Source organism: Sus scrofa, chromosome 1 (assembly GCF_054392235.1).
Source record: "Sus scrofa isolate SSC_HxYL_T2T_F1_AM1 chromosome 1, Sscrofa_HxYL_maternal_Yorkshire_Landrace_v2.0, whole genome shotgun sequence".
Taxonomy (NCBI): Eukaryota; Metazoa; Chordata; class Mammalia; order Artiodactyla; family Suidae; genus Sus; species Sus scrofa.
The window spans coordinates 273,322,256-273,349,051 of NC_139383.1; the positions used below are offsets into that span (position 1 = coordinate 273,322,256).

General features: G+C 40.3%; 1 protein-coding gene across 1 annotated transcript in view; it reads left to right on the forward strand.

The window, feature by feature from the left end:
- Positions 1-792: 792 nt before the first annotated feature.
- The window catches only part of LOC100517451 (olfactory receptor 1J4-like), a 188,903-nt gene continuing 162,899 nt past the window's right edge, over positions 793-26,796 (forward strand). Inside the window, exon 1 of the mRNA XM_021075781.2 lies at positions 793-874. The gene's annotated coding sequence lies outside the window, so the exon portion shown is untranslated. The remainder of the gene's footprint in view (positions 875-26,796) is intronic.

The following is a 26,796-nucleotide window of genomic DNA, read 5'->3' on the forward strand; positions in this document are numbered from 1 at the left end:
TTCCTTTTTCTTCCTGATTTGACTCACTTCCAGGTCTGATCTTGCCTGTCTGGCTCAGGGTCAAAGGCAGAGGTGGGGTGTATCCTCCACCTTACCAGCATGCTATCTGTTCAGTCACAAATATTTATATTCCTAATGGCCTACAGTCACTGGTTTGGGGCTACAGCAGTGAGTGATCAAGACAGATAAGACTATGCAGCATATCCTAGTAGCTTATTTTATACAGGGTAGAGCACAGGGAATATAGCCAACATTTTATGATAACTTTGGGGTATCATCTATAAAAGTATTGAATCACTCTGTTGTACACATGAAACTAATTGTAATTGATTTACGGTTGTAAATCAACTATACTTCAATAAAAAGTGTCCTCAATCAAGAAAGTTCAAACTCCTGGAGTTCTCCGTTGTGGTGCAGCGGAAACGAATCCGAGTAGGAACCATGAGGTTGTGGGTTCGATCCCCGGCCTCGCTCAGTGGGCTAAGGATCTGGCGTTGGCGTGAGCTGTGGTATAGGACACACACGTGGCTCGGATCCTGTGTTGCTGTGGCTGTGGTGTAGGCTTGCAGCTGTAGCTCCAATTAGACCCCTAGCCTGGGAACCTCCATATGCCACAGGAGTGACCCTAAAAAAAAAAAAAGTTCAAACTCTTAAAAGACAGATGGGCCTCTGCCCATAAGAAGCTCGCATTCCAGTGGGGGTGGAGCAGACAATAAAGAAAACAAAGGAAGGCAGAACGCCAGGTGAGTGTGATCTCCCTTCTAACTCACGCTGCTCTGCCCTCTTGTGCTTGATTCCGGAGCCCTGAGGCCCTGTGCCCAGCCACACAGACCCCCACTGCCCGCGAAGAGAGAGGAGAGGTCAGAGGTGTAAGGTAAGAGACTGGGCAAAGTCCTTCCTGCTCCCACTTGGGGCTGAGAGTTTCTCGCGAAGAACGATGGCCCAGAAACAGTGGGGGGAATTGGTGTTCAGACTGAGCGTCCCTGTGTGTGTCTACTGTCTCAGGGCCCAGAAAACCCTGGTTTCTTCTTAGCTGGGTGGGGATTACTTCCATCATGCAATCCTGGCCCTGTTGAATGCTGAGAATGCAGGCCTTTCCTGCTCCCCCAGCTGCTCTGATGCGGAAGGATCCTCTGGGGGCTGGAAGTGCGAGTGGCGTGGCTGGAAGTGCGTGTGGCGTGGCTGTGTCTTGTCCTTGCGGACCCGATATCTATTTACTCTCTTCTGCCTGAGACTCTGACTTCGCCTAAGAATCTTTCCCTCTCTCGTTAATTTCAGTCTTGGTGGTTCCCTCAGGGGCTCTCTCCTGGCCGAGGAGCGGGCTTGTGAATCAATCCTGGTCAGTTAAACATCCTCGCCTTATCAATTGGCCGCTGAGATGACTGATTAGTCCTCACAGCTGGTCTCTGACAACATTGTCCATTAGTTCCTGGTTCCAAAATCCAGGGAAACCTGGATTCCCAACCTCCTTCTTGTTTTTGTTCTTGTTCTTTTTCTCCTCCCCCCGTTTTCCCCACCCCTCCCCCTTCTTGTTTTTTCTTTTTTTGGGCCACACCCGGGCCATGTGGAAGGTCCCTGGCCGTGGGTGAACTTGTGCCACAGCGGTGACAATGCTGGATCCTTAGCCTGCTGGACCACCAGGGGGACTCCCTCTCATCCTTCTTAACACTAACTTCTTCCATCCTGGGGGCTGCTTCATGAATTCCTCTGTCACTTAAATCGGTCAAAATTTGGGGTCTGTTGCTTGCAACCGAATGTTAAAAACAGCTGACTTGAGATGACAGCTGCAGTAGGATGGCTGTGGTAGGTATTTTAATCAGCAGAGACACAATATGTCTAGTGATTTAGAAAGAGTATTCTCAGGTAGGGTGACAGAATATAGTAAGAAGGACTGGAAGGAGGCAGAACTTGATGTGGTCCAGATGGGAGTGATGGCAGCGGGGGCCAGGTGGAGGGCTGTGGGGGTGGGAGGCTGGGGTGGATTCTAGAGATAGTCTTCTATTTTTTTTTCCTTTTTAAAAAGTTTTATTGAAGTATAGCTGGTTTAGAGATAGTCCTCTCATGAATGCCGGTGCCTAGATTAGGTGGACTTTGTTTTGTATGGACAACTGTGTCTGAGAGTTTTTCAAGTGGAAATGATGCCACATGTGCCAAGAAGGGCCTTCAGGTGAAGGATTTTATTGCACATAATATGAATGCTCATTCCTGGAATTCCTATCTGATGGGTGTGATGGGTCATTTTATGTGTGAACTTGACTGGCTGGGCTACAGTTATTTAATCAAACACTAATCTGGGTGTGGATGTGAAGGTATTTTGCAGACATAGTTAACATTGCAGCAGGTGTTGACCTTAAGTAAAGGAGACAACCCGTGGTAACATGGGAGGGCTTCATCTAATGGTTGAAAGGCCTTAAAAACAAAAATAGGTTTCTGAGGGAAGAAGAAATTCTTAAAAAAATTTTTTTTGGGAGTTCCCGTCGTGGCGCAGTGGTGAACGAATCCGACTAGGAACCATGAGGTTGCGGGTTTGGTCCCTGCCCTTGCTCAGTGGGTTAACGATCCGGCGTTGCCATGAGCTGTGGTGTAGGTTGCAGATGCGGCTCGGATCCCGCGTTGCTGTGGCTCTGGCATAGGCCTGTGGCTACAGCTCCGATTAGACCCCTAGCCTGGGAGCCTCCATATGCCGCGGGAGCGGCCCAAAGAAATAGCAAAAAAAAAAAAAAAAAATTTTTTTTTGGCGTTCCCGTCGTGGCTCAGGGCAAAACAAATCTGACTAGTATCCATGAGGATGCAGGTTTGATCCCAGTATTGCTGTGATCTGTGGTGTAGGTCAAAGACACGGCTCCGATCTGGTATTGCTGTGGCTATGGCGTAGGCCAACGGCTATAGCTCTGATTTGACCCCTAGCCTAGGAACCTCCATATGCCGCGGGTGTGGCCCTAAAAGGACAAAAAAAAATTTTATTGAGGTAGAGTTGATTGACAATGTTGTATTAGTTTCAAGTGTACAGCAAAGCGATTCAGTTACATATATATATTTTTTCCAGAGTCTTTTCCATTATAGACTGTTACAAGATATGGAATATAATTCCCTGTGCCATACAGTAGGCATATCTGTTGTTGTTTATCTACTTTATATGCAGTAGTGTGTATCTGTTAATCCCAAACTCCTAAATTCTGCTTCAGGACTATAGTATCAATGCCTACCTGAGTTTCCAGCCTGCTGGCCTGCCCTATGGATTTTATTTTATTTTTCATGACTGCATCTGGGGCATACAGAAGTTCTCAGGCTAGGGGTCAAATCAGAGCTGTGGCTGCCGGCTTGCGCCACAGCCACAGCAAACTGGGTCTGAGCCGTATCTGAGACCCATGCCACAGCTTTCAGCAATGCCTGATCTTTAACCCACTGAGAGAGGCCAGGGATTGAACCCGTGTCTTCACAGGGTTCTTAACCCACTGAGCCATAATCAAACTCTCTTCTCCATGGATTTAGACTTTCCAACCCTGAAAATTATGGAAGCCAATACCTAAAAATAAAGTCATCTCTGTTTCTGTGTCTGTCTCCCCACATACATACATACGTACACATATATACATATTTCCTATTGTGCTAAGAGCGCTAAATGGCTCACCCATTTAGGTCAAGGTTCTCCAGAGAAACAGAACAATTAGGTTCATCTATCTCATTTAAGCAGGAAGGAATTTATTAAAGGACATTGCATAGCTCGAGGAAATCTAGGCAGGACCAGAGAATCAGGCTTGGAAGCTTCATGCCCAGGAACAGTGGCTACTGCTCCAGTGAAAATGCTTTTGCTGTTGCCACTGGGCGCAGGCATCTCAGATTGCACCTCTGCTGCCAAAACCCCACCCAAGCTGCCCCTGGAAGCTGGCTGCCTTCTATAGCCACCCTTGCCAGGAAATGGATTCACTCTATGGAGTGCCTGCTTGCCCCCCTTTCTCTACTTAAGATTAAAGTCACTTTTATTTCACATCTGATTGGTGGAGCCTAGCTCACATGCCTGCACTCCAGCTGCAAGAGAGGGTGGGAGAGTGAGATTTCTGGTTTGCACCTTGGGGAGGCAGGACCCATCACATGGGAAACTCTACATACACAGGAAGAGTATTCACGGGGGCCAAGGAACGGGGACAGTCCACTTTGGGGGATCTGAGTTTTTAGTTTTGTTTTGCCCCCGAGGGCCCCAGCCCTAGAATGCTGCAAAGAACATTACAGTGGCACCACTGCTGACCTGGCAGCAGCTCAATATAATTGCAAGCAAAGAACTTAAGTGAAATTACAGAAGTACAGAACAGAGATGCAAGGCTTTAGAGTACACATAATCTACTCTTCTAATAATATTTGAGTAAAAAAAGGGTAAACAATGTTAGACATGCCTACGAACTCATTTTCCCACTTAATGATGATTTTCTTATAAAAATAGGGGCTGCAACTCTGATCCTTAACCCACTGAGCTACAAGGGAACTCCTGAGTTTCTTTTTCTTTCTTTCCTTATTTCTTTCTATTTTTCCTTCTCTTCCTTCCTTTGTTTATTCCTTCCTTCCTCCCTCCCTCTTTTCTTGCTTGCTTGCTTGCTCTCACTATTGTGGGGAGTTCTCATCATGGCTCAGGCTCAGTGGTAACTAACCCGACTAGCATCCATGAGGACACAGGTTCGATCCCTGGCCTCACTCAGTATGTTAAGGATCTGGCGTTGCCGTGAGCTGTGGTGTGGGTCACAGGTGTGGCTCAGATCTGGTGTTGCTGTGGCTGTGGTGTAGGCCTCAGCTGCAGCTCTGATTTGACCCCTAGGCTGGGAACTTCCATATGCCTTGGGTGCAGCCCTAAAAAAAAAAAAAGGCAAAAAAAAATCTTTCACTATTGTGAGTAAAGCTGTCTCTGTGGCAGGTTTTTTGTTTTTGTTTTTGTTGTGGGGTGTGCAGTGACTTGATGTGGGATCTCAATTCCCAGGCTAGGGACTGAACCCAGGGTGCACGGGTGAAAGCACCAAATCCTAATCATTAGACCACCAGGCCCTCTATGGCAGATTTTTAACCCTTATCACAAGGGCTCTCTTTAAAATGTCATCTTTGATATATACATTTATCATGGGAAATTGTTGCTGTTCTCTATTCAAATCCCCTGCTGTTCCTTCTCTTGCCTTGTGACCTGATGGAAAGAGAAAATGGATTCACGTGTGTGACCTGCCCCATGAGAGAAGGGGAAAGGGAATCAATATTTATTAAGAGTCGGCTCTGAGTCACACACTTTACCTATTTCACTAGCTCTTATCAACAGCCCTATGAGTAGGTTTCCCTGTTTCATAACGAAGGAAACTTAAGATGTATAAAAAGGTTACTTGTCCAGAGTCAGACAATGACGAGGTGGTGGGAGGCAGCTATGCCTTTCGAATGTGTGGTCAATTTCTACCAGGTGCTCCAAGGCTCAGGACCTCCAGAACCACAATCACAGTGCTGATGGTGGAGTGGAGGGTGCTGTAGTGGGCACTGGTGATGCTAATATACTTCCAGATGATTCTGTTAATAAGCCTTGCCTGGAGACTACTGTACCCTATCAGGCTTTCTCTTGGTCATTCATTTCCTCTTTAGATGAGGGGGGTTTCCTTTCCTCTCCCCGTGACTCACTTTTTCCAGGCTTGCTATCTCCTTTCTGATCTATGACTTGCACTCTGCACACCATGATGCTGTTCGCTGAAAACTTCTTCCCTGAGGTCTGAAGAGCTATGCCCACTTATCTGCCATCTGCTGCTGACTTCCTGCCCTCCCTCCCTTCTGGCCACATTCAGTGAAGCTCCAGCTCCCCCTCCCCCCACCACAGGGATACTCAAGCCCTGGTCTTGGGGCTCAGTTCTTGCCTCCAGAGGAGGGATTCAGGACGGATCTTGGTTTCAATCTCCTCCTCTGTGGTGGAGAAGTGGGGAGGGGGGGCAGTCTGGCAGTGTCTTTTTTAAACTATGGAAAAATACATGTAATGTAAAATTGATCACTTTAACTATTTGAAAAGTGTAGTATTGAGTAGCATTTAATACTTTCACAATGTTGTGCAATATCTAGTTCCAGAGCATTTTCATCACTCCAAAAGGAAACCTCATACCCATTAGGTCGTCACTCCCCAGTCCCTACAGCTCCCTACCCCCATGGCTGGCATTGTGCTAATCCTGTCCATGCACAATATCTTATTAATTAGCATGAAAGCAGCTCTGTGAAACTGGGGTTCTTCCTTGCCTCTCCAGAGGAGATAACTGAGTCTCAGAAAGGAAAGATTTCCATGAGGTCATAATGCCTGTAAACAGCAGATCGGGGACCAGAACCTAGAGCCAAGTGCTGTGGCCAACCTGTGCTAACTGATGACCAAGACCTAAGTAGCTTCTCCTGTGATGAACGTGGCATACGTCTGGGTGACGCCTAAGCTCATGTCCTTTCCGTTCTGAAGGTCAGCGTTCACAAAAATGCAGCTAGCACATGTTCAAATGACTTCTGCTTTAGGAATTTTCCAGGAACGGGGATGCTGGCTTGAGGGAAGTAGCTTGGTGGCAAGATCCCAGGTAAAGCGACTCAAGACACTGTCGGTCGCCTTCACAAATCTTGGGATGGCACGCAAGGCAGCAGAGTAAGAAGAAACAGAGTGATTCCAAATGTGCTCCAGGCATGGGGGAGGGAGCATGTCTCATGAAGGAAAAGGCTCTAACAAGTGCCAGATGCCTAGTTCTTGTCTGTGGGTCATTTAGGAATCTCCCTTCATTGAGCTCCTGGTTCCCAGGACCATGTACATTCATTTCCCTTATGGTCCACAAATGAAAGAAGCAATTGAATCCTTGTGCACAAGAAGAAGGGCAGGGGGGAGCTTTATTAGATTTAACAGAAAAGTTACAATTGACATGTAATCAAGGCAACATTTTCCTGGCCTCCGTTGCTCTTAAGGCAAATCCTTTTTGGATGCTTCGTCTTACATCCTACTAAACATATTAAAAGGCACATCTAGCATAGTTTACTTATGTAAATTTGAACTAACTCACACATGATGTAAATTTAAGCTAAATGTAGCTTAAATAGCTGTAGTATAGTCTACATCTATGTTGAGGTGGGTTTTAGTTGACTTTAGTTGATTAGTTAACATATTACCTTTTAATTAAACATTAACAATTTCAATTTTAGCATCTTATTTTAGCTTTGTTTTTGTTTTGCTTTTTAGGGCTGCACCTGAGGCATATGGAAGTTCCCAGGCTAGGGGTCATTCATATCAGAGCTGCAGCTGCTGGCCTATACCACAGCCACAGCAACGCAGGATCCGAGCCTCCTCTGTGACCTACACCAAAAGTTGCTGCAACGCCAGATCCTTAACCCACTGAATGAGGCCAGGGACTGAACCCGCAACCTAATGGATACTAGTTGGGTTTGTAACCCACTGAGCCACAATGGGAACTCTCTTATTTTAGTATTTTGGAGGATATATTATTTCCTCCGAGTCTCACATAATTCCGTAAGCCCTGGAAAAGCTCAGTGACCACCAGGCCCTGTTCCCACAGGTTTATTGAGTACCCTGGCTCATGGGTCTTTCTGGATGATCCTACATGATTGTGTTGGGTAGCGTTGTTCTTATTGGTCTGAATTCAACCATCCTTATCCTGTAGCCAGACAGAGGGTTTCTGTTTCTCCACATCCTTGATGGCCCGTTGTTTCCTGTCTTTTTGATAAATAGCCATTCTGAAAGGGGTGAGATGATATCTCACTGTGGTTTTGATATGCATTTCCCTGATGACTATGATGTAGAGCATCTTTTCAAGTACCTGTTGGCCACCTGTAAGCCTTCTTTGAAAAAATATCCATTCAGAGTTCCTGCCGTGGCACATTGGGTTAAGGATCTGGCATTGCCGCAGCTGTAGTGTAGGTTGCAGCTGTGGCTCAAATTCAGTCCCTGGCCCAGGAACTTCCCTATGCTACGAGTGCGGTCAAAAGAGGAAAAAGAATAACCCATTCAGATGCCCTGCCCATTTTCCCAAACTTCTTACGAATGGCATCATATTATATGTACTCTTTTCTTTCTTGCTTCCTTTGCTCAGTGTAATGCCCGAGAAGATTACCCATGCTCTTGTGTTTATCAGTAGTTCTTTTAAAATCCTGGCTAGCATTCCACTACGTAAATATACAGCAGTTTGTTTATCTTTTTATTTGTTAATGAACTTTCAGATTGTTTCTAGTTTGTGCTACTATGAATCCAACTATCATGAACACTTAATGATGCAAGTCGTTTGTGGATATATGGCTTCATTCCTCTTAGATAAATATTTGGAGTAGAATTTCTGAATCATATGGTAAGTATATATTTAACGTTACAAGAAACCAGCTAAATAGTTTTCCAAAGTGGTTGTAATATGCGACACTCCCATCAGTAATGTATGAAAGTCCCAGTGATTACACATTTGGGGCAATACTTGGTTATTATAAGTCTTCTTAATTTTAGCCATTCTCCTGGTAGGTATTAATGAAAACTGTAGTTTTAATTTTCATTTTCCCTGATGACTAATGATGTTGAGGATCATTGGCTATTTGCATATCTTCTTTTATATTGTGTTTGTTCAAATCTTTTGCTTACCTTTTATTAGGTTGATTGTCTGCTTATTACAAGTTATAGGTATTGCAAATATTTCCCCTTCATCTGTACTTTGTACTTTCATTTTCTTAATATAATTTTGATTTTTCTTTGTTTGTGTATCAATTGTAGATTTTTGGTTTGCAGTTATTCTGAAGTTTTGATATAAGAGTCTATGTGTATATGAGATTGCTTTAAGTTGTTGTTCTCTTAATTGCAAGTTCATCTCCAGTGTCCTGCATTTGTACCCACCTCTTCTCATGATTTCTGATTTTGGTGGTATATTGTGCATGGGTGATTTCGTATCTTTACTGTATAGGTACCTTTACTGGTGAGCCTTGTCATGTGTGGCATTTTTGCTTCCTGTTGCTGTCTTTTCTTTTCTGCCTAGAGGAGTTCCATTAGTATTTGTTGTAAGGCTGGTTTAGTGTTGCTGAATTCTTTCAGCTTTTGCTTGTCTGTGAAAGTTTTGATTTCTCCTTCAAATCTGAATGAGAGCCTTGCTGGGTAAAGTAGTCTTGGTTGGAGGTTTTTTCCTTTCATCACATTAAGTATATCATGCCAGTCCCTTCTGGCCTACAAAGTTTCTGCTGAAAAATCTGCCAATAACCTTATTGGGGTTCCCTTGTATGTTATTTGTTTCTTTTCCCTAGCTGCTTTCAAGATTTTCTCTTTGTCTTTAACTTTGGTCAGTTTGATTTATATGTGTTTTGTGGTGTTCCTACTTGGGTTTATTTTATATGGTACTTGTGCTTCCTGGATTTGAGTGAGTGGTTCCTTTCCCATGTTAGGGAAGTTTTTGGCTATTATTTATTGGAATATTTTTTCTGTCCCCTTCTCTCTCTCTTATCCTTCTGGCACCCATGTAATATGGATGTTGGTGGCGTTTAACGTTGTCCCAGAGTTCTCTGAGACTCTCTTCATTTGTTTTCAATCTTTTTCCTCTTTTCTGTTCTGCATCCGTAATTTCCACTCTTCCACCTCGATTATTCATTCTTCTGCCTCCTGTATTCTGCTGGTAGCTGCTTCTAGTGAATTTATTTCAGTTATTGTATTTTGCATCTCTTCTTAAGTTTTATATCTTGTATCTCTTTGGTCAGTGTTTCCTGTAAGTTATCCATCTTTGCCTCCAGTTTATTTCCAATGTCTTGCATCATCTTGAGCATCAACAGTCTAAAGTCTTTTTCCTGGAGGTTGAGAATCTCCTGATCACTTATCTGATTTTCTGGGGTTTTTCCTTTCTCCCTAATCTGAGTTATAGTTCTCTGTCTTTTCATTTTGATAGGTTTTTGGTGTGGTGACGTTTTTACAGATAATAGAGTTGTAGCCTCTCTTACTTCTGGTGTCTGCCTCTCTTGTGGCTGAAGTCAGTATGGGGGCTTGCTGTAGGCTTCCTGATGGGAGGGACTGATGCCTTCCCACTGGTAGGTGGAGCTGATTCTAATCCCTCTGGTGGGTGGGGCTTAGTCTCTGGATGGGATTAGGGGCAGCTGTAGACGGAGGGGTCTTTAGGTAGCCTGTTTAGTGAGGGGTGGGGCTGTGGTCCCACCTGGATTGTTGTTTGCCCTGGGACTTCTCAGTGCTGACTGATGTGTGGGGCCACACTTTCCCAAAATGGCCACCTCCAGAGAAGGGCAGGCTGGTGAATATTCCCGAGAGCTTTGCTTCCAGTGCATTTGCTCACAACAAGCCACATTCACCCTTGTTTTCCCAGGAGGTCCTCTAATAACTGGAGTCAGGTTTGACCCAGATTCCTATGGAGACTTTGCTTTGCCCTGGGACCCAGTGCACATGAAAGTCTGTGTGTGCCTTTGAAGAATGGGGTCTCCATTTCCCCCAGTCCCGTGGAGCTCCTGTGCACAAGCTCCACTGGCCTTCAATGCCAGATGCTCCAGGGGCTCTTTCTCCCAGTGCCAGATGTGCACAGGTGCGAGTTTGTTGTGGGGCTCAGAACTCTCCCTCCTGTAGGTGAGTCTCTGTGAACCAGTTAGTTTCCAGTCTGTGGGGCTTCCCACCTGGGAGGTATGGGGTTGTTTATATCTTGAAATCGCCCCTCCTACCTCTTGATGTGTCCTCCTCTTTGTCTTCTGGAGTAGGATATCTTTTTTAAGGTTTCTGGTCCATTTGGGTGAAGATTGCTCAGGCTTTAGTTGTGAATTTTGTTGTTTTTAGGGGAGTAGATGAGCTCCAGTCCTTCTATTCCCATTTTAATCCCATCTCTGGAGCTCAGTTTTATCCCCTCCCCTTGCTCTGCTTTGCACTGATGAGGGTGCTGGAACAGGCAAACTGCCCCAAGGGTAAGGAATCAAAAGCCAGGGCCCAAGAATCCTAAAGTTTTACTTCTCTGCCCAGTGGAAGAAATCTGCCCACCTGCTTCCTTACAAAGGGGACCCTTCACTTGTCACAGATGTAGTGATTGACAACTTCTGAAAATAGCAAAAAGCCCTCTAACCAAAGTTCTCTCCCATTTAAGTAGCAGACAGGGTGCAGCTGGTGAACTCCATCACATTCCCTTGCATTTTAGCCATCTTAATCATCACCTTTTCCTTCATTCTGCCCCAAGTCCGAACCTGACTTCTGGCCCAGAGAAGAGTAACTTAATCCATTGTCTCGGTGATCGTAATATAATTTTGAAGTGATATTTAATTTTTTTTTTTTTTTTTGGCCACACTTGTGGCATGTAGAAGTTCCTGGGCCAGAGACTGAACCCACATCACAGCAGCAACCTGAACCACAGCAGTGACAACTGCTTAACCCTAACTTAAATCCTTAACCCAATGACCCACAAAGGAACTCTGTATTTTAAAATATTTGGATAAAATCCAACTTACCATTTTTTCCCCTTATGGTTAGTGTTGGCTTTTTTTTTCCAATTTAAAAATTTTTCTTATCACAAAGTCATGAAGATATTCTCCAATTTTTTTTTCTAGAAGCTTTATAGATTCTGGTCTAAAATCCATTTTAACTTTATATCTGTGTATCACACGAGGTTCAAGGTTTATTTTTTGCTTTTAGACATATGGTGGCTCTGGCAGCATTTGTTGAATTAAACTATGCTTTCCCCCTTGATTTGCACTGGCACCTTTGTAAATAATTAAGCAACTGCATGGATCTGGTCTATTTTTGGATTCTGCTTTTTCACTGATTTATTTATTCTTATGACAAGACCACACTGGCTTGTAGCCTAATAAGTTAAGTCTTGAAATTATTTGGTGCAAGTTATCCAACTTTGTTTTTCTTTTTTAAGATTATTTTTGCTTTTTCTAGGTCCTTTCCGTTTCCACCCAAATCTTATAATCACCTCATTCCTTTCTAGAAAAATACCTGCTGGAATTTTGACAGGGACAAGTGTTGTATCTATAGATCAAATTGGGAGGAACTGACATCTTAATATTGAGCCTTCCAATTCAGGATCATGATAATCTCTTCATTTCTTTAGATCTTCTTAAATTTCTATCATTTATTTATTTATTTATTTTTGTCTTTTGTCTTTTGAGGCCTGCACCTGCAGCGTATGGAGGTTCCCAGACTAGGGGTCCAATGAGAGCTGTTGCTACCGGCCTATACCACAGCCAGAGCAACTTGGGATCCAAGCTGCGTCTGTGACCTACACCACAGCTCAGGGCAACGCTGGATCCTTAACCCACTGAACGAGGCCAGGGATTGAACCTGCAGCCTCATGGTTCCTAGTCGGATTCGTTTCCACTGCGCCACGATGGGAATTCCTCTATCACATTTTTAAATAGTGTTCAGTGTGCAGGTCTTGCAAGATTTTGTTAAATTCATCTGGAAGTATTTAAAGGTTTTTAGATGTTCTGGTAAATAGAATTGTTTTTAAAATTTAATTTGGCTTGAATTTTTTCCTATGTATATATGTTTTATTCATGACAGAGGTGGGACTACAGAGTTGTGTTAAGACAGTATTTTTAATAAATGATACTGGGTCAATTATACAACTGTATATTTATATGGTAAAGATGAAACTTTTCCCCTACCTTACACCACATATAAACAATAAGCCCAGGTAGATTGTAGACCTAAGCAGGAAAGATAAAAAATACAGTTTTGAAAAAGCTATCTTTTTTTTTTTTTTTTTTTTTAAGGGCCGCACCCCTGGCTTATGGAGGTTCCCAGGTTAGGGGTCAAATCAGAGCTGCAGCTACCAGCCTACACCAGAGCAACACCAGATCTGAGCTACATCTGTGATCTACATCACAGCTCACAGCAACACCGATCTTTAACTCACTGAGTGAGGCCAGGGATTGACCACTCCACACGTCCTCATGGATATTAGTAAGATTCATTTCCCCTGAGCCATGATGGGAACTCCACAAAAACTGTCTTAAATATAAAATCAAAAGCATTAACCACAATACAAAGATTGATGAATTGAACTGTGTTAAAATTCAGAATTTCTGTCTGTCAGATGACACCATTAAGAGAATAAAAAGATACAGCTCGATCTTTTTTCTGTGTATCATAAAAAGACAGTTGATTTTTGGATCCCGTTATCTTGCTAAATTCACTTATTGGTTTTAGGAGATGTTTTTGCAGATTCCTTAGGCCTCTTCATGTAGCTAATAGTGTTACCTTCAAATAAAAACATTTTACTTCTTTTCAATATATTTGCCCTTTGTTTCTTTTTCTTGTCATGTTGTATTACTAGGACTTCTAGTACAATATTTAATAGACTCAGCAAAGGATGATATCCTTCTCTTGTCCTTATCTAAAGAGTGACAGCATTTGGTCTTTTACCATTAAGTGTGATGTTAGCTGTATTTTTTGGAATGACTTTCATCAGTTTGAGGAAGTTCCCTTCTATTTTGTGTTCACTGAGAATTTTTTTTTTGTCAAATACTTTTTCTGCAACCATTGAGATGATTATGTTTTTCCCCCCATTTTTAGTGACTTTTTTTCCCTTTTTTTGATATGGTGAATTACATTTTTTTTGGGGGGGGGGTCACACCTTGCAGCTAGGGGTTGAATCAGAGCTGCAGCTGCCAGCCTATGTCACAGACACAGCAACAGTGTATCTGCAACCTAGGCTGCAGCTTTCAGCAACGCTGGATCCTTAACCCACTGAGAGAGGCCAGGGATTGAACTGCATCCTCATGGACACTGTGTCAGGTTCTTGACCCAGTGAGCCACAATGGGAATTCCTATTTATTTATTTATTTTTAAATGCTGAATTAATGCATTTCTGGGGATAAACTACACACTTATAAACTTTTCTATGTTGTGTTGATCCCAGTGGATAATTTCTTTTTTTGTCTTTTTATGGCTGCATCCAAGTCATATGGAGGTTCCCAGGGCCCAGTTGGAGCTGTAGCCACTGGCTTACGCCACAGCCACATCTACTTGGGATCCAAGCCGAGTCTCTGACCTACAGCACAGCTCACAGCAATGCTGGATCCCCAACCCTCTGAGCAAGGCCAGGGATTGAAACTGCGTCTTCATGGATGCTGGTCAGATTTGTTTCTGCTAAGCCACGGTGGGAACTCCCCATTTGATAATATTTTAAATGGACATTTATGTCTATAAGAGATACTGGTTTGCAGATTTCTTGTAATATCTTTGGTTTTAAAAATTAGGGTAATAACGCTGGTCTCACAAAATGGATTGGGATGTGGTCACATCTCTATTTTCTGAAAAAGTTTATGTAAAATTGGTATTATTTCTTTAAGTGCTTCATAGAATTTATCAGTGAAGCCATCTTGGCTTGAAAGTTTTACTTTGGGGAAGTTTTAAATAATATGTATTTAAAAGACACATAAAGTTATTAAGATTTTTCCATTTCCTTCTTGAGTTTGTTTTCTTAATTTGTGCTTTTGGAGGGATTTGCCCCTGGTTTGAATCCATCAGCTAAAGTGGTTCATAATATTCCTTTATTATACTTTTAATGTTGGTGGGACATGTAGTGATGCTCCCCTCTATCATTTTGGAGACTGACCCATAGGCTTTTTGCTTAGCGCTTTAGTCACCCTGCCTTAGGTAATCTGGAGGATGCTCCTAGGAGAAGAGTTAATTAAATACGAATCTTATCCAGTGTGGTTCTTGCTTGTGAGGTTAATTTTGCTCCATTGTCTATCTGCTTTTGCCTACATTCCAAAGCCTTCAAACAGATATTTTTCCCTAAATTCCTTCTGAATAATTTATAATTATTAATAAAAAATATATAATTGTATAATAATAATGATAATAACTTATTTTTTATTGTTATTTCCCCAATACAGTTTTTTTCTACTGTACAGCATGGTGACCCAGTTATGCATATAATGTATACATTCTTTTTTCTCCCATTATCATGCTTCATATTATTAATATGGGAGGGTCAGTCTGAGACAAGCTGCTTTGCCACTATTGGAATAAGAATTCTACTCTCTTGCTATATATTTTCTATTTGTCCTGCCTGTTCTTTGTTCCTTTTTCTCTCTCTGTTTTCTTTTCAATTAATTTTTATTTATTTTTTGCCCTTATACTAGGTTATTAGAGATTTTAAATTATGTTCTTAGTGCTTACATTAGACATTATAATATACATCCTTTACTTGTTTTATATACGCACACATGCATATATATGCATATATACTTACCATACATACTATACATATACATACATACTACACACACACACACACACACACACATATGTACTTTCCGTATATATGGAAATGTAAGAACTCTGGAATACTTGATCTCCATTTCCCTTTAAAAAATTTTTTTTTGTTTTATGATTTTTATTTTTTCCATTATAGTTGATTTACAGTGTTCTTTCAATTTCTACTGTCCAGCAAAGTGACCCAGTCATACACACATATATATATTCTTTTTCTCACATTATCCTCTATCATGTTCCATCACAAGTGACTGGATATAGTTCCCAATGCTAACAGCAGAATCTCATTGCTTATTCATTCTAAATGCAACAGCTTATTTCTGCTAACCCCAGGCTCCCACTCCATCCCACTCCCTTCCCCTCTTCCTCCCCCTTGGCAACCACAAATCTGTTCTTCAAGTCCATGATTTTATTTTCTGTGTAAAGGTTGACTTGTGCTATATATTAGATTCCAGATGTAAGTGATATGTAGTATTTGTCTTTCTCTTTATGACTTACTTCACTTAGTATGAGAATCTCTAGTTCCATCCACGTTGCTGCAAATGGCATTATTTTGTTCTTTTTATGGCTAAGTAGTATTCCACTGTGTATATATACCACATCTTCCTGATCCAATCATCTATTAGTGGAAATTTAGGCTATTTTCATGTCTTGGCTATTGTGAATAGTGCTTCAATGAACATGTGGGTGCATGTGTCATTTTCAATGAAAGTTTTGTCCAGATAGATCACCAAGAGTGGGATAGCTGGATCATATGGTAGTTCTATATTTAGTTTTCTGAGATACCTCCACACTGTTTTCCATAGTGGTTGTACCAATTTACATTCCTACCAACAGTGCAGGAGGGTTCCCTTTTCTCCACACCCTCTCCAGCATTTGTTATTTGTTGACTTGTTAATGATGGCCATTCTGACTGGTATGAGGTGGTATCTCATGGTAGTTTTGATTTGCATTTCTCTAATAATCAGTGATGTTGAGCGTTTTTTCATTTGCTTGTTGGCCATCTGTATATCTCCTTTGGAGAAATGTCTATTCAGTTCCTCTGTCCATTTTTCAATTGGGCTGTTGGGTCTTTTTTGCTGTTGAGTTGTATCACTTGCTTGTGTATTCTAGAGATTAAGCCCTTGTCGGTTGCATCATTTGAAACTATTTTTTCCCATTCTGTAAGTTGTCTTTTTGGTTTTTTATGATTTCCTTTGCTGTGCAAAAGCTTATCAGTTTGATTAGGTCCCATTGGTTTATTTTTGCTCTTATTTCTGTTGCTTTGGGAGACTGACCTGAGAAAACATTTGTGCAGTTGATGTCAGAGGATGTTGTGGCTATGTTCTCTTCTAGGAGTTTAATGGTGTCTTGTCATATTTAAGTCTTTAAGACATTTTGAGTTGATTTTGGTGCATGGTGTGATGGTGTGTTCCAATTTCATTGATTTACATGCGGTTGTCCAGTTTTCCCAGCAATTCTTGCTGAAAAGACTTTCTTTTTCCCATTTTATATTCTTGCCTCCTTTGTCAAAGATTAATTGACCATAGGTGTCTGTGTTTATTTATGGGTTCTCTATTCTGTTTCACTGGTCTGTATGTCTGTTTTGGTACCAATACCACACTGTCTTGATTACTGTGGCTTTGTAATGTTGCCTGAAGTCTGGGAGAGTTATGCCTCCTGTTGGTTTTTGTCCCTTAGGATTGCTTTGGCAATTCTGTGTCTTTTATGGTTCCATATACATTTTTGTATTGTTTGTTCTAGTTCTGTGAAAAATGTCATGGGTAATTTGATAGGGATTTCTTTTACTCTATAGATTGCTTTGTGTAGTATGGCCATTTTTACGATATTAATTTTTCCAACCCAGGAGCATGGAATATCTTACCATTTCTTTACATCTTCTTTAATTTCCTTGATGAATGTTTTATAGTTCTCAGCAAATAAGTATTTTACCTCCTTAGTCAGGTTTATTCCTAGGTATTTAATTTTTTGGGTGTGATTTTAAAAGCTATTATATTTTTATATTCCTTTTTAATATTTCATTGTTATACAGAAATGTGACTGATTTTTGATTGTTAATCTTGTATTCTGCTACTTTGCTAAATTTGTTGATCAGTTTGAGTGGTTTTTGTATTGAGTCCTTAGGGTTTTCTATATATAGTGTCATGTCATCTGTGCATAGTGACAATTTTACTTCTCTATATATTTACCATAAATACTATACACACACACACACACACACACACAGAGTATATATATGTACTTTCCATGTCCTGGTAAATTCAAGAAGCCTGGAATACTTGAACACCCTTTCCTTCCCTCTTGCCTTTTAAGCTGTAGTTGTAAAGTATTTTAATTGAACATTATTTTACACTTCATAAGACATGCTTATAATTGGTTTAAACAGGCAATATTCATTTCAACTTACCTATATTTTTGCTCTTTACATGGCATTTCATTTATTCCTGCATTTTGTAGGATCATTTCCTTCACCTTTTAGTGTGGGACTTCTAGCAATATATGATTATGCTTTTCTCTTCAGTGATTATTCATTCTGATCTGAATACTCTGGGCTATTATGTAGCTAAACTCTTATGGGTATCTTTAAGGGGGTGGGCCTCTTAAATTTTTGCTTTGGCTATTCTTATAGGTTCTATTTTTTGTCCCCTATTTCCCCTCACAAACATCTCTACTTGTTATGTTTCCCTTTTCCCGCCAGAGTGTCACTACCCATCTCTTTCGTGGCCTGTCTTTTCAGCTTATCCAGGAACTTAATCTTGCACAGCACCACAATTATCCAAATCAGTGCAATACCTGTAATGATGATCCAATGTTGAAAGCACAGTTGAGAGAGTTATTAATTCCATTTGGACCAAGGATAAGGAACAATGCTCAGAGAAACTACAGAGGAGAAGTCAGACCTTGAAGGATGGCAACTAGGCATTAACTAAGTGGGAAAGAGAGGCAAAGATATTACAATCCCATATGAAAACATGGTGGTGTGAAAAAGTTTAAGTGTTTGGGGAATGCAGCATGGTTCAGGATCTGATATGGGACAGGGATGATGACTACATAGCTCACATACTGCCATACTCCCCCCTTCCATATCCATGGAAGACATAGCTAATCTATCTTAGAGTGTTATTCCTCACTGGGGATTGAGCAGAGACTTTGAACCATTTTCAGATTAGCCCTCTAGGCAGCTACTCTCAATTAAATAGTGATGGCATAAGAGCTGATACCTATTTGTTATTCTGGGAATGACAGAATGATAAGTCATGAAGAGTAATGAGCCTGGGGAGTTAGGCAGCACCCAGGCTATAAAGATGCTTTTGATAGTGGTGTCAGTGGTTATAACCTCTTGAGGGAGCTCAGAGGCTTTGAATGTGAAATATCAGAAAAGTTTCATTGCAATTGGAACTGCCTCTGTGGGGCCTTGTCTATTCTATGACCTTGTTAACAAGGTCCCAGAGGAACTCCATTTGAAAATCCTTTAGCTACTTTGCTTTCATACTAATTAGCCACTCAAAGAAGTTCTTTGTGGCTTAATTAAGTGACATCATAGTTAAAGTTTGGCTTCTCCTAAGTGAGTGGTGATTAGGAATTAGGTATGGTCTCCCAGTGGAAACACAGTCTTTGGCCATCACCAACTCGAAATACTGCAGGGTCAGAGATACTTCCTCAGGCTCATCTGCCCTACTTCTCAAAAGGACAAGTAGGACCTCTCTGGGTCTGGTCTGAAATTACACTTAGAATTGAGGCACCAAATTGGAGAGTGGGTCTTGCATGGCCATAGTCATCCCTCATAATTTCCATTGTATTGAAGGAGATGTACAATTAAAAGATGGGATTGGTGAAAGCCCTGAGGTAGAGATATGCCTAATGTATTTGAGGACTAATAAAAGGGAAAATGGATTAAACCGAATGAGCAGAAAGATGGAGGAGATGAGACCAGAGTGGTCAGCAGGCCAGTTCCTATAGGACCTTGTAGACCATTGCAAAGCTTTGGCTTTAATGCTGAGCCAGCTTTATCAATGTTTGGTTGTCAGTGTATTTTGATCTTAGGAAACATTTCTCCCAGACACCTGTGGTCAATTAATCTTTGACAAAGGAGGCAAGAACGTAAAATGGGAAAAAGAGAGTCTCTTTAGAAAGTGGTGCTGGGAAAACTGGATAGCTGCATGTAAATCAATGAAACTAGAACACTTCCTCACACCATGCACAAAAACAAACTCAAAATGGCTTAAAGACTTAAATGTAAGACAAGACACCATAAAACTCTCAAGAGAGAACATAGGCAAAACATTCTCTGACATCAACTGTACAAACGTTTTCTTTGGTTTGTCTCCAAAGGCAATAGAAATAAAAACAAAATTAAACCAATGGGACCTCATCAAACTGATAAGCTTTTGCACAGCAAAGGAAACCATAAAAAAAGGACAACCTACAGAATGGGAGAAAATAATTGCAAATGATGCAACTGACAAGGGCTTAATCTCCAAAATATACAAACAACTCATATATCTCAACAGCAAAAAAAAAAAAAAAAAAAAAAAAAAAAATTGACAAATGGACAGAAGACCTAAATAGATATTTCTTCAAAGAAGACATACAGATAGCTGATAGGCACATGAAAAAGTGCTCAATATCACTAATTATTAGAAAAATGCACATCAAAACTATAATGAAGTACCATCTCACATTGGTCATAATGGCTATCATTAATAAGTCTACAAATAACAAATGCTGAAAAGGGTGTATAGAAAAGGGAACCTTCCTAAACTGTTTCTGGGAATGTAAATTGCTACAATCACTATGGAAAATGGTATAGAGGTACCTCAGAAAACTAAATATAGAACTACCATATGATCCAGCTATTCCACTCCTGGGGATCTATCTGGACAAAACTTTCATTGAAAAAGATACATGCACCCACATGTTCATTGAAGCACTATTCACAATAGCCAAGACATGAAAATAGCCTAAATTTCCACTAATAGATGATTGGATCAGGAAGATGTGGTATATATACACAGTGGAATACTACTTAGCCATAAAAAGAACAAAATAATGCCATTTGCAGCAACATGGATGGAACTAGAGATTCTCATACTAAGTGAAGTAAGTCAGAAAGAGAAAGGAAAATACCATATGATATCACTTATATGTGGAATCTAATATATGGCACAAATGAACCTATCTACAGAAAAGAAACAAACTTATGGACTTGGAGAACAGACTTGTCATTTCCAAGGGGGAGGGGGTGGGATGGACTGGGAGTTTGGGGTTAGAAGATGTAAACTATTGCATTTGGAGTGAATAAGCAATGAGATCCTGCTGGATAGCACAGGGAACTCTATCCAATCACTTGTGATGGAACATGATGGAGGATAATGTGGGAAAAAAAAATATGTATAACTGGGTTACTTTGCCATATAGCAGAAATTGACAGAACATTGTAAATCAACTATAAAAAAGAAAATATTTCTCAAGCCCACGATCTAAAATATGACTATCTTGATTTTCTATAGTATTTTAAGGTGAAGTTTTATTGTACATAAAGCATAATTATTATGTATGATAAAATTTATCTGCATGAAGTATTTTGTCAATGAGTTTTTACAAATGTATACTGTTATGGAATAATCACAATTAAGATGTAGAACATTTTAAGACCCCTGGACATTTCTCTCTTGCCCATTTTCAGTCATTTTTCTTCTCCCACTCCTGGCTTCAGACAAGCTCTGATCTGATACTTTTTTTTCCTCTTCAGTGTCCTATAAATCATACAGTATGCAGCTTTTGTTTGTTTAGCTTCTTTTACTTTGCATACTGCATTTGAGATTCATCCAAGTTGTTGTATGTATCATAGTTCATTCCTTTTTACTGCTGAGTAATATTCCATGTATAGATGTACCATAATTTGTTGATCCAGTCATCAGTTCTTAGACTGTCCCCATATTTTGGATACTAGGAATAAAGATGCTATGAAACACTGGTATGCATTTCTTTGCATAAGCACATGTTTTCATTTCTTTTGGGTAAATACCTAGGAGTGGGATTGCTGGCTTATATGGTAGGGATATATTAGACATTTTTAGAAACTGTCAAACCACTTTAAGCAACCTTTCCATTTTACAATGAATAAGATTTGCAGATTCTTAGGACTTGGTATTGTCAGTCTTTAAAATTTTAGTGGACGTGTAGTGATCATTGTGGTTTTATTTTGTCTTTCTCTAATAACTAGTGATGTTGAATATTTTTTCATATGCTTATTTGCCATCCATATGTCTTCTTTGGTTGACTGTCCAAATTTTTTGCTCATTGTTTAATCAGGTTGTTTGTCTTGATTTTGAGAGTTCTTTATTCTGGATATAAGTTCTTATCAGATATGTGTTTTTACAAACATTTTCTTCCAGTCTGTGGCTGCCTTCATGTCTCTAAAGAGCATCTTTCAAATAGTAGAAGTTAAAAAAAATTTTTTTTTGCCCATGCTCATGGCATGTGGAAGTTCCTAGGCCAGAGACTGAATCTGAGCCACAGTAGCAACCTGAGCCACAAGAGTGACAGTACCAGATCCTTAACCTGCTGAGCCACTAGGGAACTTCAGAAGTTTTACATTTTAATTAAACTGATTTTATCAGTTTTTTTCTGTTACATTTTGTGCTCTTTGTTTCTCACAGAAAAAAGCTTTGCATAATGCAAGTTTACAAAGCTCTTCTCTATGTTTTCTTCTAGAAGTTTTCTAGATTTAGCTTTTAAATTTAAGCCATGCTGAATTAATTTTTGTAAATCATGTGAGTTAAGGATCTAGTATTTTTTTTTAGCAAATGGATATTCAATTTTTCCAGCACCAATTGTTGAAAAAACTATGCTTTGTCTATTGAATTGCTGAGACACTTTTGCCAAAAATCCGTTACCCATATATATATATGCAGATCTATTTCTGAACTCTTCTGTTTCATTGAGTTATAAACCCATAGCATACTGTCTTGATTATTGTAGCTTAGTAAGCCTTGAAGCTAGGTAGTGTGAGCCCCCCAGTCTTTTTTCCCTCAAATCTATTTTTGTTCTTTTAGGTTCTTTGGCATTTCAATATAAATTTTAGAATAAGTTTTTCAATTTCTACAAAAAAAAGACTGGTAAAATTAAAATAATTTTTGGGAGTTCCTGTCATGGCTCAATGGTTAACGAATCTGACTAGGAACCACGAGGTTGTGGGTTCGATCCCTGGCCTCGCTCAGTGGGTTAAGGATCTGGCATTGCCGTGAGCTGTGGTGTAGTTTGCAGATACGGCTTGGATCTGGTGTTGCTGTGGCTCTGGTATAGGTCAGCGGCTATAGCTCTGATTAGACCCCTAGCCTGGGAACCTCCATATGCTGTGGGTGCAGCCCTAAAAAGACTAAATAAATAAATAATTTTGGCTTTTAATCTTATTTAGTTTCAACAAATAAAAATGGTATCTATTTAAGGTGTAACGCATGACAGAATTTTGAGATTGAGTCAACAGATCAGAAGTTGGCAAATTACAACCCATGGCCCAAATCTGACCTACTTTAATTTTCATAAGTCTACCAGCCAAGAATGTTTTTTTCATTTTTAAAAGGTTGAAAAAAATCAAAAGGAGAATAATATTTTATAACACATGAAAATTATATGAAATTAAATTTTCAGGGAGTTCCTATCGTGACTCAGCATTAATGAACCTGACTAGTATCCATGAGGATGCGGGTTCAATCCCTGGCCCTGCTCAGGGGGTTAAGAGTCTGGCATTGCCATGAGCTATGGTATAGGGTTGCAGACATGGCTCAGATATGGCATTGCTGTGGCTGTGGCTGTGGCTGTGGTGTAGGCCAGCAGCTACAGCTCCGATTTGACCCCTAGCCTGGGAACTTCCATATGCCTTAGGTGCAGCCATAAAAAAATTTTTTTTTCAGTGTCTGTAACATTTTATTGGGACACTGTCATGCTCGTTGGTTTTTCTATTGTTTATGGATGCTTTTGTGCTACAATGGCAGACTTGAGTAACTGTAACAGAAACCCATAGGACCTATAAAGCCAATAAATTTACTGTATAGCTTTTTATAGAAAATAACTAGAGGATAGTTGAAATCTTAACACTATTGAGTCTTTTTATCCATGAACATGATATATCTCTGCATAAGTCAGAGTTCTCCAGAGAAACAAAACCAACAAGATATATTTATATATCTCCACCTATCTCTATTGAGAGACAGAGACTTAAGAGAGATTTATTTATTTCAAGAAATTTGCTCACATTGTGGAGGCTTGGTAAGTCCAAAACCTGCAGTGTAGGCAGACAGGCTGGAGACTGAGGGAATAGTTTTTCTTTCTTTTCTTTTTGGGGCTGCACCTGCAGCATATGGAGTTCCCAGACTAGGGGTCGAATCAGAGCTGTAGCTGCTGGCCTATACCACAGCCATAGCAATGTGGGATCCGAGCTGTGTCTTTGACCTACACTACAGCTTGTAGCAATGCCGGATCCTTAACCCATTGAACAAGGCCAGGGATTGAACCCAAATCTTCATGGATACTAGTCAGATTCATTTTTGCTGCGTGACAATGGGAACTCATGAGACTGAGGGAATAGTTGTAGTTCTAGTTCAAAGGCAGTCCGCTGACAGAATTTCTTCTTGCCATGGGGAAGTCAGTCTTTATGTTATTAAGACCTTCAACTGATTGGATGAGGCCCACCCACATTACAGAGAATAATCTGCTTTACTCAGTCCACTGATTTAAATGCTGATCTCGTTCTGCAAATAACCTTCACAGAAACACCCAGAACAATGTTTGACCAAACTGTGAGCTCAGTCAATTTGACACATGAAATTAAACTGTCATAGCCCCTCTCCTCACAAATGTCTCCAGCTTCATCTTTAACCTCTGCTAGTGGACCACCATACTTTTGCCAATACGCAAAATTAAAAGAGAAAACTAAATGGAATCTTACAGTTTGTCTGAAATTTTAAAATGTTTTTATATTTATAAAAGAAAGAATGTTGATGGTCAGAGAGTGTGATACCCTTTATGAAGAAGCAAATTTTAAAAGTCTATGCTTTACTAGCCAGAGGTAACCATTATTTTCCCATTTTGGTGGATTTTCTTCTCTGACTTAAGAAATTATTTATATTTATAGTAGCTCTTACTTCTGAAGAGTTCTGAAAAATTTGAAGGTAGCATGGAAGAAAGGGAAGATAGGGTAAACTGAAAATAATGTTAGACAAGTGAAAAAGAAGGAATAAACAAGGGTGGGGACATAAAATTGAGCCAGGAATGACTCTGAAAATGCAGATGGTAATTATATTTGGCTCCAAGCTTTCTGGTCAGTCATGGAATTCACAGCAACTGAAGATAAAAATAAACCAGTTGCTTAAATGGGAACAGTCTAAGAACAGATACAACGCATGGATTTTCTTTTAATCAGCTTCAATATAGGGTCTGGGAATTGCGGGGAGCTGAGAAGATGCAGGGACTCAAAAAAAAGGACCTTGCCTGATGGCAGAAAAACCCGAAGGCAGGTTTCTAACCAAGGAAGGGAGTTCACCTGAATGGTACAAGCCGAAGGTGGGCTTCTGGTCAGGATAAAAAGCCACCTGCATGGTACAAGCCAAGGGCAGGCCTCAGGTTACACAGCTCTCATTTTGATGTTGATGGGGAAGAATTGGGGCTTTCCTGGAAAAACTATTTCCATGTTTGCGCTGGAGAACATGGATTGTTTCTCGGGCAACCTAGTCTTTCCTGTTGTTTTATTTGTTATTCAGTTTTCCTCAGCCTTTCCTGATTATTTACTTATTATTCTTATTTTCCTGTGGTGATTTGTGATTTAACAAAGTTACAACAACATAATATGAATTTCATCCTGAAGGACTTTCCCCTATTTAAATCCAACTTAGTTAAAACATAGTGTTTAGCTACTAACTAGTTATAGAGTAAACTTTAGAGTTAGGACTTTAATGAGGTTCACAGAAGTTAGACATATATTATTCTTGATCAAAAGACACCTAGCTATGAGTTATAGAAGCTTTTAAGTAATAGCTAGTTAAGTTGGTTTATGTTTTCTTACACTGTCTCCCTGCATAACGCTTTAAAGATAATCACTAGTCTAAAAACAAGATTTGTGAATGCCAAATTCTTGTGTCTGTGACCTCTTCAACTTGTGGAGACTTGCTGGCCATGGGATGATTTGTACTGAGTCTCCTCCTTTCCATGTGATGTATTGTACCTAATTGCCCTTAAAATGTCCTCACTAAATTTAGTTAAGACAAAGATGTTAGAACGTGATGTATAGCTGCTGTACCATGTAAAAATTAACCAATGTACTTTTAACACTATGATGTAATTTGTAGTGAAAAGCTGTCTATATAATCACCCACTGTTACCAATAAAATTTGAGCAGTCCACTGCCCTGAAAGAAGGGACAAAGAGGCTGTCTCTGCTGCAAAAGCCTATGTGCGTCCCTCTCCTTTGGGAAAAGTGTACACTCTCTGGCCACTGGAGCTGGCCTCCGGCAGGGAATCACATTGGTGCATGACATTTGGCATAAGCAACAGCTTGGAGGCAGAAATAATCAGATGTACAAAGGAGAGGAAGCCAGGGCAGAGACACAAAAGTAGACCTGAACACACCCTCACACCATGCACAAAAATAAACTCAAAATGGCTGAAAGACTTAAATATACGACAGGACACCATCAAACTCCTAGAAGAAAACATAGGCAAAACACTCTCAACATCAACATCATGAATATTTTCTCAGGTCAGTCTCCCAAAGCAATAGAAATTAGAGCAAAAATAAACCCATGGGACCTCATCCAACTGAAAAGCTTTTGCACAGCAAAGGAAACCCAAAAGAAAACAAAAAGACAACTTACAGAATGGGAGAAAATAGTTTCAAATGATGCAACCGTCAAGGACTTAATCTCTAGAATATAAAAATAACTTATACAACCCAACAGCAAAAAAGCCAATCAAGCAATGGAAAAATGGGCAAAAGACCTGAATAGACATTTCTCCAAAGAAGATATACAGATGGCCAACAAACACATGCAAAAATGCTCAACATCGCAGGTTATAAGAGAAATGCAAATCCAAACTACCATGAGATATCACCTCACACCAGTCAGAATGGCCATCATTAATAAATCCACAAATAACAAGTGCTGGAGGGGCTGTGGAGAAAAGGGAACCCTCCTGCCCTGTTGGTGGGAATGTAAACTGGTACAGCCACTATGGAGAACAGTATGGAGATACCTTAGAAATCTATACATAGAACTTCCATATGACCCCGCAATCCCACTCTTGGGCATCTATCCAGACAAAACTCTACTTAAAAGAGACACGTGCACCCGCATGTTCACTGCAGCACTATTCACAATAGCCAAGACATGGAAACAACCCAAATGTCCATCGACAGATGATTGGATTCGGAAGAGGTGGTATACATACACAACGGAATACTACTCAGCCATAAAAAAGAATGACATAATGCCATTTGCAGCAACATGGATGGAACTAGAGAATCTCATACTGAGTGAAATGAGCCAGAAAGACAAAGACAAATGCCATATGATATCACTT